The sequence below is a fragment of the Ceratotherium simum genome, chromosome 16, assembly GCF_057802395.1.
Source record: "Ceratotherium simum simum isolate JZ-2026a chromosome 16, ASM5780239v1, whole genome shotgun sequence".
Taxonomy (NCBI): domain Eukaryota; kingdom Metazoa; phylum Chordata; class Mammalia; order Perissodactyla; family Rhinocerotidae; genus Ceratotherium; species Ceratotherium simum.
This window is the reverse complement of record NC_141915.1, coordinates 13669299-13682660: the sequence shown is the minus strand read 5'-3', so window position 1 is coordinate 13682660 and position 13362 is coordinate 13669299. Positions and strand designations below refer to the sequence as shown.

The 13362-nt window shown below is 37.9% G+C and overlaps 1 protein-coding gene across 1 annotated transcript in view; it reads right to left on the bottom strand.

Annotated features, from left to right (window-relative positions):
* Positions 1–1955: 1955 nt before the first annotated feature.
* The window catches only part of UBE2G1 (ubiquitin conjugating enzyme E2 G1), a 107763-nt gene continuing 96356 nt past the window's right edge, over positions 1956–13362 (bottom strand). Inside the window, exon 6 of the mRNA XM_004433256.3 lies at positions 1956–5023. The gene's annotated coding sequence lies outside the window, so the exon portion shown is untranslated. The remainder of the gene's footprint in view (positions 5024–13362) is intronic.

Genomic DNA, 13362 nt, shown 5'->3' with positions numbered 1-13362 from the left:
CATCTGTAGTACTCAATGGACTATAACACGCAACAGGCTTGGATGGAGCTACCACGTTAGATATGACCTGAAGTACAGACATTTTGAAAAATCTGAGCACTAGAACATGGTACATTTTAGACCTAATTCAGGTTTTGCTGTCAGATTAACTCAGTGTGGAGTTGTCTCAGACAGGGAGCATGACATGCAGGGAACAGACTCTTTCTGGGGAGACCGGGTCATATCACGGTAGAAGGGGGAAGGGAGGGAATCACTAGATTGGTAGTCCAATGAATTGGGTTCAAGTACCAGCCTCAACACATCCACAGTCTATGTGACCTTGGAAAAAATGTTCCTAAGGGTTAACAGCACCCAGTATGTAAGGAAGGTCATGGAACTGAATCCCGGCTGTGAAACTTACTGGCTCTACAATCTTGACAAATTAATCGGAAACTGTTTCCTCATGAGAAACTATTACTTTGGAGGATCCTTGTTAGAATTTTACTAGATCCTTTATGAAACACGCCTAGCACAGGCCTGCCACAAAGTAGAGACTTAATAAATAAGAACTTGATCTCTGTTGCTCATTAGGAATAAATGAGATGTCACTGTGAACACACAAGTGCCATTATACTTATTCCTAATGGATACATCTGCGAAGGGGGAAAAAATCAAGCATCTTGCCTATAACTTTCTGTGCAGCTCCTGTGTTTAAGATGTGTCTGGCTACCTTTTGTTGAAGCCTTTTTCTCCGCCTTCAATTTATTCCACCTATGTGAACAGGATTCAAAATTCTTTAATCATTTCACTACAGCTCAGTGTGGTGTGCTGACTCAAAAAGCCAAAAAGCCTTAATCCTACCTCAGCGGCCAGGTCACACACATCTGAAACTGAGCAACCAAAAATATTTTTTCCTGGAAATAATTTGCTCTGCAAACTGAATCCTGTTCAGGTTTGCAGTCCTCCAGAAAGGAAAAAATTTAAATTTGGTAAGATGGTTACCAGCCCTATCTTTATGAGGGGGAAGGAGAAAATCAACTGGTCCTTTCTCTAAAGCCCAATGCCTTGCACACAATAGGCACAGTCAAAAACCTGTTCATTTGCATTTGAAGTAGCATGCAAATAAAACGTTTTTGCTATATACCTTGAGTAAATGATTATGCATAAAACTGCTATTTAAAGTTCAGGGACATCATCTAGGCCCTTCTATAATACTTTTATTTCACATATATTTATCAGGGAAAATGAACTCTGAAATGATCCTCAATCTCCCCCAAACTGCTCTCAGAGAGGATTTTCTTCTTGTTTCTAACTCAGCATTGATTAAAAGGACTGGCTCCATGTTCTTTTCTGAGTTGGCAAGGAAGAAGCCTTAATAGCCACTGGCAATTTATATCAAGACAAACAAGCTTTCAACACCTAACACTGTAACTCCATATGAACTGTATGTAAGGATGCAGGGTGAAAAGCTGGATGTTGACATCCTAGTAAGGAAAAAAAGTACTCAGTCTTGCCTCTTTTGCCACTAACTTACTAACTGATCCTGGGCAGGTATTTGGGCCAAGTTTGCCGTTTAAAGGAGGGAAGGCGGTGATTGAGATGGTACCTGTGGTCTCTTCCAGTTCACAGTTGAGTCTGGGTTCTTCACCTTTTAGCTTATCTTTATGGTAAAGCCAGTTTAGGCCAAAGACAAAATCTCCAATAATGCTCTAACGCGTGCTCATTTTATTTAAAGTTCTAAATCAGCATGCACAGAAACCAATTAAGAATGGTGCTTGGCCCTGTACTGGAAATTTTAAGACCATTATGTCAGGTTGGAAGTAAACTTTCCACCTTCATTTCCTTCTTTAAATGAAGTTTTAAAAATCTTGATCAAGGTTCCCCTGTGGACCCTTTGGTACTATGTGCTGTTCATATGGAAATAATCCCACAACTTGCTTTTGAGACCTGCATCCTAAAACCAAAATAGCTCATGATACAGCCTCTAAGTCATCATTTATTGATTTATAGAGCACCCATCACATGATCGAGGTGCTTTACAATACAGTAAACATCACAACAGAACTCACATAGTTAAATACAATCAACAAATTACAGAACTAAAAAAAACTGGAATGAAGCAACATTATGTCAAATTTCAAAGATGCTGAGAAGTGGCAGTACAAAAAGGTAATTCCACCAACTGGAGACCAGACGGGCAAAAATACACAGGCATCACAACCCAAAATGGGCAGATTTGTAGAGGGTGAGTGAGCATATAAAATAAAATTTCACAAACAAGAGTGAAGGCCATTAAAGATACTATGACACCCAAGTGATCAGAGCACTAGTGGAATAACCTCACAAAGATATTACCTTATAATGACAAGAAAACCAACCTCATATGGATTTCAAACTCACAAAAAGAGGCCAGAAAGCCACTGAGATCATCCATCCCATTATGAGCACAGACTGAAATCTGTAAGCCTTCACAAGAACCTGGAATAAATTTAGGAAACAGCCAATAGTTCTACAGTCCATAAGACTATGTAGATGTTGTTGATAGTTGGCACAAAGTTAGGGAGAAAAATCCTTTTCCTAAAGCAGAGAGGACTTGCCTCACACTAATGATGAGGCACTGGTGGGACAGAAGCCACCTGGATCAGTGTCACCTGAGTGTGGTTTAATATCAAATGTAGACACATTTAAATTCACACTGTCAGATGAACACTGGGAAAGGCACAGATGACACCTCTGACAGAGGAAAAGAAATCCAAACATCTATTGTGGCCTGTGTTTCCCTATGTAGCACAGTCAGGGCACTAGGTGGAAAGCAGTGTAAAGAGAGGTGCACTCATTCCTGGCTCTCCCTTCTACTCCCCTAGGTCTAGCCCTAAAAAACACATGGTTATACCAAAGTAACTGCATTAAAGTGGCACTTAAAGTTCAAGAATAGTTGTCCCTGAGTTCCTAGGTCATTTGCTACTCCCTGAAGAGTCAAACCCATGTTTTAACTCAACAGATTGCTAGCAGACTTACAGCAATAGGAGAGCAAAATTCAGACTCCATTTTGCCACGAGCAACCACCACGTGAACAATTTCAGATTTAAGAGTAAAAGGGATTGCGTTCAAAGTCCCAGATAGGTGTGCAGTACTGGCACTTCGGGGCAACAATTTTTTAGAGTCTTTGAAAAAAATAAAGTCTTTGAAAAAAATAAAATCACAAACGAAGTTCTTAAAGAAAACTGGGCTGCAATGAATCAAATCAGACAATTTTCACATTCAGTCATTACACATTTATGGGTTTTTATAATGCTTCAGGGGGGAGAACAGACTGTGATTTAGAAAAATCACTCTCTACTGTGACTACATCCTCAATCATTTTACTTCTGCTTAAAAAAGGACATGCAAAGTTTGTAGAGGACTGGACTACTTGCAGGAATCCTTTCACTCTTCTGCCAAAGCACTTCTCCAAACCCCACAGAACAGTGATGCACCAATTCTCACTGATTCTCACAATTAAACACCATGTCCCATCTGGTACTATCTCAAAGTTCTGTCTCTTACATAACCAAAGACTACTTCCCAATATCAACCTCACACCAAACATAGAGGAACCCGGGCCTGCTGTTAACACTGCAAATGCTCATTTTACCATTTCCTGAAGTTGTTTCAGAAAACTTATGATATGAAATACACTTATGCTCAAACACTAATAAAATCCAAGTGCACTATGTCAGTGACAGAATCTACATGTCAAATAGCAATGCATTTACACGCCTGTAATACTTTGAGATTCATGTAAGAATCTAGATACAGCCCAATATATATACTGCCACGGCCATGTGATTTTCAAGTATTAAGTTTGTTTGCATAAGGAATCAACCTGAGATTTTTCTAAACTGCACTTCTCTGGCATTCAGTATAACCTTCATTCAATACAATAAAAGCCAACAACTGACAATTATTGGAAAAAAATTATATTTTGGAAGAACTCACTACATAAGGTGACAGAAGTCCAAAATCAAATTACATGAAAATATACATCGCAATTTCTTTGTACAATAGGTGGGAAAAATCTGCAGTATAGAAGAATAGAGGCAAAGAAATATGAAAGGCTAAGGAGAAGGATATGAGGGTGAACAGCATTTTTAATAGCAAACCCAGAAGTTAAGTAGAAAGCCTGTAGCTGTGCATGCTTTATTCATCCAATCTTAACATTAAGTAACTGGAAGGCAAAAATAAAACCAAATCAGAATTTTGTATTGTTTGGGGTATATTTCAATAAGTTGAATCCAGAACCAACTCTCTGTAGTTCTTGGGGTAATGAGCGAGTTCAAGAGCTCTCAACAGCCAAAAAATGTTATTGCTACATCCAATCCAAGAGGTGGGTGCAACTAGAATACAAAAAGGACAAAGCACCTAGTGATGACCACTCCTCCGAAGTCATCATTAAAAATCAAGTAGTTGCTTATTAAGTATTTGAGTATTTGAACTAAATGATCTGAAAACTTTCTGGCAGATAGAAGAAATAAAAGCAAAGGGGAGTGTGTCAAAACAAAGAAGATACAAAAGTTTAGTAAGTGAAAAGAGTTTAATGAAGCCTCAATGGTTTAAAAGAAATTAAATGGAAACTTTTAATCCTAATTGCTTTTCATCAGACATGCTTTAAGGAGTCTTTTAAAACTGATAAGAAACAATGAATAGGGAAAGAAAACCTGCTAAAATCTTTTAGAATTTACACGATTCTTATTCTACTACAAGAAAGCATTATTTGGTACAAGGTGTATTTGTGGATGTACATGAATAGTATATATATTATCCGGATCATGTTGTGCTATGTACAGGTCTTTACAATTCTTCCTGAAGGTTAAAACAGTTCATTAGAATTCAAAATGCGTAATCATCGGTAAGTTGGCACTTGTTAGGCTCTTGTCAGCACTGATACTGGCATGTTTTATTGCAGCCCAGTTCCAGCCAGTGTTTGCCAACTTGTTACAACAGAAGTCCAGCAATAGGTGGGTAGAGTGCAGGAAAAACAGTGCCATGTTTCTCAATTGGAGACCTACAACAAAACAAACAGCATTATATAAAGAATTTATAAATTTCAAAAGAATTACTTCATTACAAATTTTTATTCGTATTCTATTTCTTTGGAAACAAATCCTTAATTTCATTTTAAGCTCACTGTTGTGCTTGTCCAATATGGTAGTCACATACGGCCATTTCACTTTAAATTTAAATAAGAGTAAATAGAATTTAAAATTTAGCTCCTCAGTCACACTAGCCACATTTTAAGTGCTCAATATGGCTAGTGACTACCATATTGAACAGTGCAGATATCGAATATTTCCATCAGCTCAGAAAGTTCTATTGTACAGCTATAATTTAGATTTTTCAATACTCCAAATATCTTCCAATTTATATTACATCTAGAGTCAAAAACAGAACAACTACTTAAAAGTTAAGTGATTTGGGAATTTACAAATATTTAAGGATATTCAGAGAAACAATTTAAGATTGCCACATTTTTAACTTGCTAAATTTTATCCAACTCTCTAGGTCCAGTCCAAACCCATTTTCTCCATAAAGTCTCCCATAACCGACCCTCTATCCCAATTACCGTCTTTTATTGTTTTGTATCTTGGGGTCTCATGTCCTCAATTTGCCTACAAGTCAAGAACCACATCTAAATAAAAACAACCACCGTCTTAGTGATTGCTTATTATGTGCCAAGCAGTGTATTAAGTGCTTTACAAACTTATCTCACGTAATGCTCATAATCACTATATGAAGGAACTTTCCCCTATTTTACAGAGAAAAGTGAAACAAGGTCACACAGCTAATAAATGGCAGAGTTTCTTGCTCAAAAAGTTAGGAAAACACTAGGTTCAAGTTAAAAAAAAAAGTATCATTTAAAGGTTGGACTTTTCAGAGACTTTATTATATTAATGTGTGCTTTAAATATGTAGGGGGGAGGGGGAGGCAGAGAGGAGAACACCTATTACTATTATATGAGATCAAGTGTTTCAGAAACCCAGAAACCTGTATCATCAGCCATGCACAATGCTGGGCACAAAGAATTTGAACAGAAGATGAACTCAAGGGATATAATTTTAAACTCCTAACAAAGAAGCCAAATGTACTTAGAGTTATGGCAGATATTTAATTCATACTAGACATGTTAAAAGTTCAGTGTGTCTTCTTCTAAAGCCCTGAATGAATTTACCAATCTTACAATCACCCAAATTCAACCATACCAAAGCTGTTGTGGGTAGAAAGCAAGCTATGGGCCTATCTGTGGCCCTACATGTGCCTATTTCCCTAATTTAGACTACCTCCCTAAGATAGCTCCTCAGAGGTAGAACTACCGCTAAATTTCTTTCCAAAGGGGTTGTACCAATCAATGTAAATGGTCCCTAGCAAAGCACTGAATACACCAAATGTGAATACATCACCTTCACCAAAGTCAGGTTCTACCATTTGCACACAGATACACCTATGTGCACACACATTTTATTAGAAAATCTTAAGACATATACTGAAACTAAGCGACATTGTTATGAAATAGGCATTGTAACTTTTAGGTAATGTTACTTGAATGTTTTTCCAAAGACTATACGACACCCAAATTAATCCCTGGCCAATTAATCTCTCAGGGCTAAAAGAGAACTGGGTATAGAGAGTTTGGACATTCAGTAATCATTCCCCTGTGATATGAATAAGAAATTTCAGGGCCACAAAAGAATCATTTAAAAACTGTTTCCGTGTGAGGTTTTAAAGAAGAATACTCCAGAGAGGACTGACTATGGAAAGTCATTAAACACCTAAAATCAGGCAATCCAGCCTTTTAACAGTGGGGATCCAGCTTTAAATAGCATTAGCTTCTTCAGCAGGAATAGAAAAATCTATTTTCCTTCCTTTGAATAAAACATATGCTAAACAGAGAAAAGGCCTCAGTACAGACAAAGCAAGTTTGTTGTTCTTTTCCCTAGAAAGACAAATGTGAAACTGAATTACCTGCATAACACCCTAAATAAAAGACACTGACCTGAAAGTCTTTCATATTTTTGTAAGCATATCCCATTTCTAAGTCAAAATATATCTGCCTCTTGTTAAAAATCACACACTTTTTGTATTAATTGAAATTATATCAACTGTATGTCTTTATGAAATAATTTAAGTATCTGTCTTTTACCTCAAACTTTCTCTTAATTATTCCTGATTTTTAACCTACAAATCTGGAGAATGTTCAATCTCTAAAGGATGAAAATGTCTTGTTCCATTTATTTCTAAAACTAGAATCAAATCATTAATTTCCTATGTGGCTACACAACTTAATCTTTTTAAAAGGCCTTACAAATACAAAGCAGAGAAAAACCACTTTTTTTATGTTAAAGACAATAATAAAAGTAATTCCTCACTCAGGGGTAAGTGTTCCAATAATCTCAACCATTCTTACGTGAAAGCAGTCTGTGAGTTAAACAGCTTAGCATCAAGGAAGTTTTCCCCATTATCTTTCACACAGATGCTTCCAAAAGTTCCAATTCATCCTACACTGCCATCTAGTACACTACTAGACAACTCCTCTCCCCCCATTACCAATCCATTGGCTTTTTCCCTCAAAAATGAACTATTCTTATTCTTTTTCTTATGCCATGGCATTAGTGACCATCCACACCCATTTCCTTTCTGAGGTCTGTAATACTTCACTACTCTCCAGGCTCTCCTCCCTGTGACCAATCAGCCCATGTTTCTGTCTCCGTCTCTTCTTTCTGTTCCCTAAATGTGGATATTGTGCAAGATGTTGTCCTTGGCCATAGTAAGTACTACTCTTTACACCAAATGAGTCTTTATCTCTACTCTGGAGACTTCCAATCTCACCAGCAGCTTTATGTCCAACCTCTGTCTTAACCATTCAATATTGAGTCACGTGCTGACTTCTCAAAGCCATGTTCTGCTTCTACTCCCACTAGAGCTCATAATGTGGCTTAATCTTACTTTTTTAATGCCTGGTCTAACTGGCTAAATGAACAGCTCTTTGGTGGCTAGGGTAAGAGCTCACAGTCACCTTTCTTGGTGTTACCTCTCATTTCGAGATATAAATTTTAAACCTTAATAATATGCAACTGTTAAAAAGGAAGCAGATATATATTTTTGAGCTAACAAAATATCAAAAGACAATGTTAAAAAAAGGGATAGAATGTATGCTATGTATACACTTATGTTGTACACACAGACACATATATCACACTTGAGTGTTACATGTGTGTTGGGAGGAGAATTAGATTTCAGAAAGATTAAACCCTTGCCAGTGGTTCCTTCTGGGAGCAGAACTAGGTGGCTAAGATGGGAAAGAGATTTACTTTTCCTTCTAGAAGTTTCTATATTCCAAATTTTTGTAATGCCGGTTTTATTCCTGTAATTGGGAATAAGAAGGGAGAAGTGAGAAGAGAGAGAGAGGAGCAACAATAAAAAGGTAGGCAAAGGAGTAAAGAAACTCGAAAGCAGTCACATTTAGAAGGAACCAAGAGAGCCATGATATTTATGGGTAAGAGTAGAAGATACTTCTATAAGGAATGATCACTAGTGTCACATGCTACAGAGATTAAGAATCAAAACTAAAATTAAGCCTTTCCAAAAGGCAGCCCCTGGCATCTTTACAGTTTAGTTTTCTGTGGAGAGGTAAGATGAGCCAAATGTGCTTGAAGACTGCCAGTTAAGGAAAAAAAGGTAAAGCCCCTTTGCTTCCCAGTCCCCCTTCCACTGCCCTAAAATTAAGCATTATTGCAAATTTTATTAATTTCTTCAAGTCTCTGGTTTTTTTAAACTTGTCTACCATATAGCTATGAAGAATAATATGGTGTGTTTTACTTTTTTATTTACATAAACGGTAACATACTCTATGTTGTTTTTTTTCTTTTTTGCAAATTGTTCTCCCTACTCATGATTGTGTTTTTTGAGATTTAATCAGGTGCTTATATATAACTCTAAGTCTATACTATGCATTTCAGCTGCTGGATAATATTCCATTGTATCAATCACAATTGATCAATTCTACAGATGGGCCTTTTAAAAATGACACACAAAACTGCAAGCAATATCCTTGTATATGTCTCTCATACACATGTGTTACAGTTTCTCTAACCTATACACCTAAATCACAAGATATGTTTTCAACTTGACTAGATATTACCAAATTGCTCTCCAATGCTGATGGAACAGCTTCACTTATGCCAGTATTTCAAGTACACCACTTCCCCAATCCTTACCAGCATTTGGGTTTCTCAGATATCTTGATTTTAGACAACTTGATGGACTTGATGTTATCTCCCTGTAGCTTTGTTTCTTTTCTTTTTTTTTTTGTGAGGAAGATTGTCCCTGAGCTAATATCTGTGGCAACCTTCCTCTATTTTGTATGTGGGACGCTGCCACAGTATGGCTTGATGAGCAGTGTACAGGTCTGCACCCGGGATTTGGACCCACGAACCCTGGGCTGCTGAAGCGGAGCATGTGAACTTAATCACTACACCACCCGGCTGGCCCCACTAGCTTTGTATTTCTGATTACAAATGCAGTTGAGTTACTCTTCACATGCATAACAATCAGCTTTCTTTCTGCTTCTATTTATTATCTATTCATATCATTTTCCTTTGTGCTGATATTTTTCTTATTGAATTGCAGAAAGCTGGTTGTAGATTCTAGATAGAAATCCTGAAATATCAGCTATACAGTCACTTGTTTTTCTTTATTTCGTCTTGTCATAATATTTAAATTCTCAGTTTTTTTTGTTTTTTTATAACTTCTGTCCTTTATTTTATTTTTTTTCCCCGAAGCCCCAGTAGATAGTTGTATGTCATAGTTGCACATCCTTCTAGCTGCTGCATGTGGGACACGGCCAGCATGGCCGGAGAAGCGGTGCGTCGGTGCGCGCCCAGGATCCAAACTCGGGCCGCCAGTAGCGGAGCACATGCACTTAATCGCTAAGCCACAGGGCCAGTCCAGTTCTCAGTTTTGATATAGCCAAATTTATCAAATTTTTTCCTTTCACGGGTATGTTATTTATGCCTAATAAATCCTTCTCTACGCTGATATTCTCCTTTATTTTGTTCTAATAGTTTTGTTTTTCATATTTATGTCTTATGTTTTAAAACATTTTTGGGGATAGCTAAGCTTCCTCCCTGGCTCAGTCAACAAGATCACTATAGATCATCTGCAACAGTGGGAGTGAAAGGGATAAATCCTTGCAGCAGATTGGGTACAGTTTTCACTTTTCTCCATAATCTTATTGTGTCACAGAAGATCAAAAAGGCTCAACATTTCAGGAGCCTTAATTTTAAGGAGATATGGGTGAGATGTGGAGGCTAATCCTTAAATGATCTGAATAGAAACCCAGCAAGGATGTGGTCCTCTTGTGATAATCACCCCAAATGTGATCTCAACTAAGCAATGGAGAGAATATGGCTGCTTTGGAGGCACAGAAGCCATATATATGGAGCCACATATACTCCTGCTTGTGAGAAATGACTCTGGATCATGTACACACATCTGCAACTATGTAAGGTAGAAAGTCTTCTATCTTACTGTGATGGGTTACACAATGCCTAGTATCCTGGGTCGAGTTCCCTAGGAAATAGATTCTAAGGCAGAGATTTGTACAAAGTTTACTGGGAAGTGCTTCCAAAAACAAGAGAGGGAAAGAGGATCAAGCAGAAGGAGATGAACTAACTGAGGGGATAGTTGAAACAAGGGCCTCAGTCAATCCCACATTGGAATGGCCTTTCAGAGAATTCCCAAATTGAGAAAAGAGAGCCAGTGGTCCAGGCCTTTGTACCAACTCATCCTTTCCCCAAATCAACCAGTCACTGGATGCAGGTGACCCCCAGGAAAGGGGACTAATTTGGGCAAGTCATCTCTTTTACCTGAGGACAATTCCTAGAGAGCAACTCACTTATGAGTTATCAGCAGGCAACACTCCCAGCAGGCTAGGGTATGATTGCTGCCTTCTGGGCAGGAGACCATAACATTCACAACATCTAGCTCATGTTCTCCCATCTCTTACTCGTTCCCTCTAATGAAGTCAACCACTATGTTGTTAGCTGACCTATGGAGAGGCCCCCATGGCAAAGAACTGAGGGAGGACTCTAGCCGACAGCCAGTGAGGAACAGAATCCTACCAACAACCATTTGAGTGAAACTGGAAGCAGATCCTCTTACAGTTGAGCCTTAAGATGACTGCAGTGCCAAGCCAACACCTTGACTGCAGCATTATGAGGGAAAAGACTTAACTAAGTCATAATACCCAGATCCCAGGTCTATGGAAACTACGAGATAACAAATGTTGTTTTAAGCCTCTAAATTTTAGGTAATTCGTAACATAGCAATAGAGAACCAACACAATCTCTCTAGCCTTGATGCAGAACAAAAAGAGTCTTCTTTTCTAGTGGTATAGAATATGGCTATGTTGTTGATCTGTGGGAAAGTGAAGATTTGTTTCTCCCTTTTTCCTCTCTCTTCTTCCCATCCCACACCTGAATTAGAAGATAGATAAGGTTATTAATAATCTTTATATAGGACAAAGCATAAACACTAAGAAAAAGTGAAATAAAGAGACAAATACTACATGATTCCACTTATTTGAGTATCTGAAGAAGTCAAACTCATAGAAACAAAAGTAGAATGGTAGTTGCCAGGGGCTGGAGAGAGAGAGAGAGAAACAGAGAGTTGTTGTTCATGGGTATAGAGTTGCAGTCATGCAAAACTAAAAGTTCTAGAGATCTGTTGTACAACAATTTGCATATAGTTAACAATACTGTGATGCACACGTAAAAATTGTTAAGAGGGTAAATTTATGTTACGTGGGTTTTACCACAATAAAAAAAAAAAAAAAGGTGAGGGCCAGCCCCGTGGCTTAGCGGTTAAGTGCACACGCTCCGCTGCTGGCAGCCCGGGTTCAGATCCCAGGCGCACACCGACACACCGCTTCTCCGGCCATGCTGAGGCCGCGTCCCACATACAGCAACTAGAAGGATGTGCAGCTATGACATACAATTATCTACTGGGGCTTTGGGGGAAAAATAAATAAATAAGTAAAAATTTTTTTAAAAAGGTGAAATAAAGAAATTCTAGGGGCCGGCCCCGTGGCTTAGCGGTTGGGTGTGCGCAGTCCGCTGTTGGCGGCCCGGGTTCGGGTCCCGGGCACGCACTGACGCACCGCTTCTCCAGCCATGCTGAGGCCGCGTCCCACATACAGCAATTAGAAGGCTGTGCAACTATGACATACAACTATCTACTGGGGCTTTAGGGGAAAAAAATAAATAAATAAAAATTAAAAAAAGAAAAAAATGAAATTCTAGGCCAAGTACATCAAACGTAATACTTCCATTTTTAGAAAACATTGTATGTTATGGATTTTGATATAGATATTTTAAAAACAACTTAAAATTAAATTTACTTTTCATTCAATCCAAATAAGAGTGTACATTTTACAAGTGCTTATTGTGGGTTTTATTTCACATGTACATCCTCCACATGACTCAAGATACTGAGGATATTCAGGAAGTGCATGCTGACAAGCAATGAAAAAAGCTAGCCTTTGAGAAGAGTCTGAGTGATAGGCCAGGCTGGCTAAATCTGCTACAAGGCAACAGGCTTCTATGGTAGAGCCTTATGTATAAAAATTATGTAATGACAATGACATTTAAAGATTATGTAGGCACTTCAATCCTACATCATACCATGCTCTGTGCATCAAGTAATAAGTAAAACATAGATCCACTTTTAGAAGACATTAGTTAAGTCATGGATTTTGATATGATTTTTTAATCCAATTGTCAAATGACTTCACTTTTAGTGTAATCCAAACAGATGACTGGGTTCAGGTACTTCTTTTTTTTTTATTTTTTTTCTTTTTATTTTTTTAATTTATTTTTTTTTTTAATTTTTTGTTTATTGCAGTAACATTGGTTTATAACATTGTAAAAATTTCAGGTGTACATCATTGTACTTCTATTTCTGCATGGACTACATCATGTTCACCACCAAAATACTAATTACAACCCAGCACCACACACATGTATGGGTTCAGGTACTTATTGAGGATTTTATTTCTCAGATGCGTCATATTATATTTAACAAGAGGAATAAGACAATTTTATGAGAGGAGTAAGACAAATTCATAAATGACTGAAAGTTAAGACTCTAAATGCTACAGTGCTTCAGAAAGGGAAGAATTTGGGGGCGAAGAGCAATTGCTTCATGAAAGAAGTGAAATTTGAGACAGACCTCATCTCAACAAGTGGCAAAAGAAGTAGACACATACCAGATCGTTGGTCTGGGAACTGGCTCATAGTTGGTACTCAAATGCTTGCTGAGCAAATTGTGAGATGCATTTAAGAAAGAGGG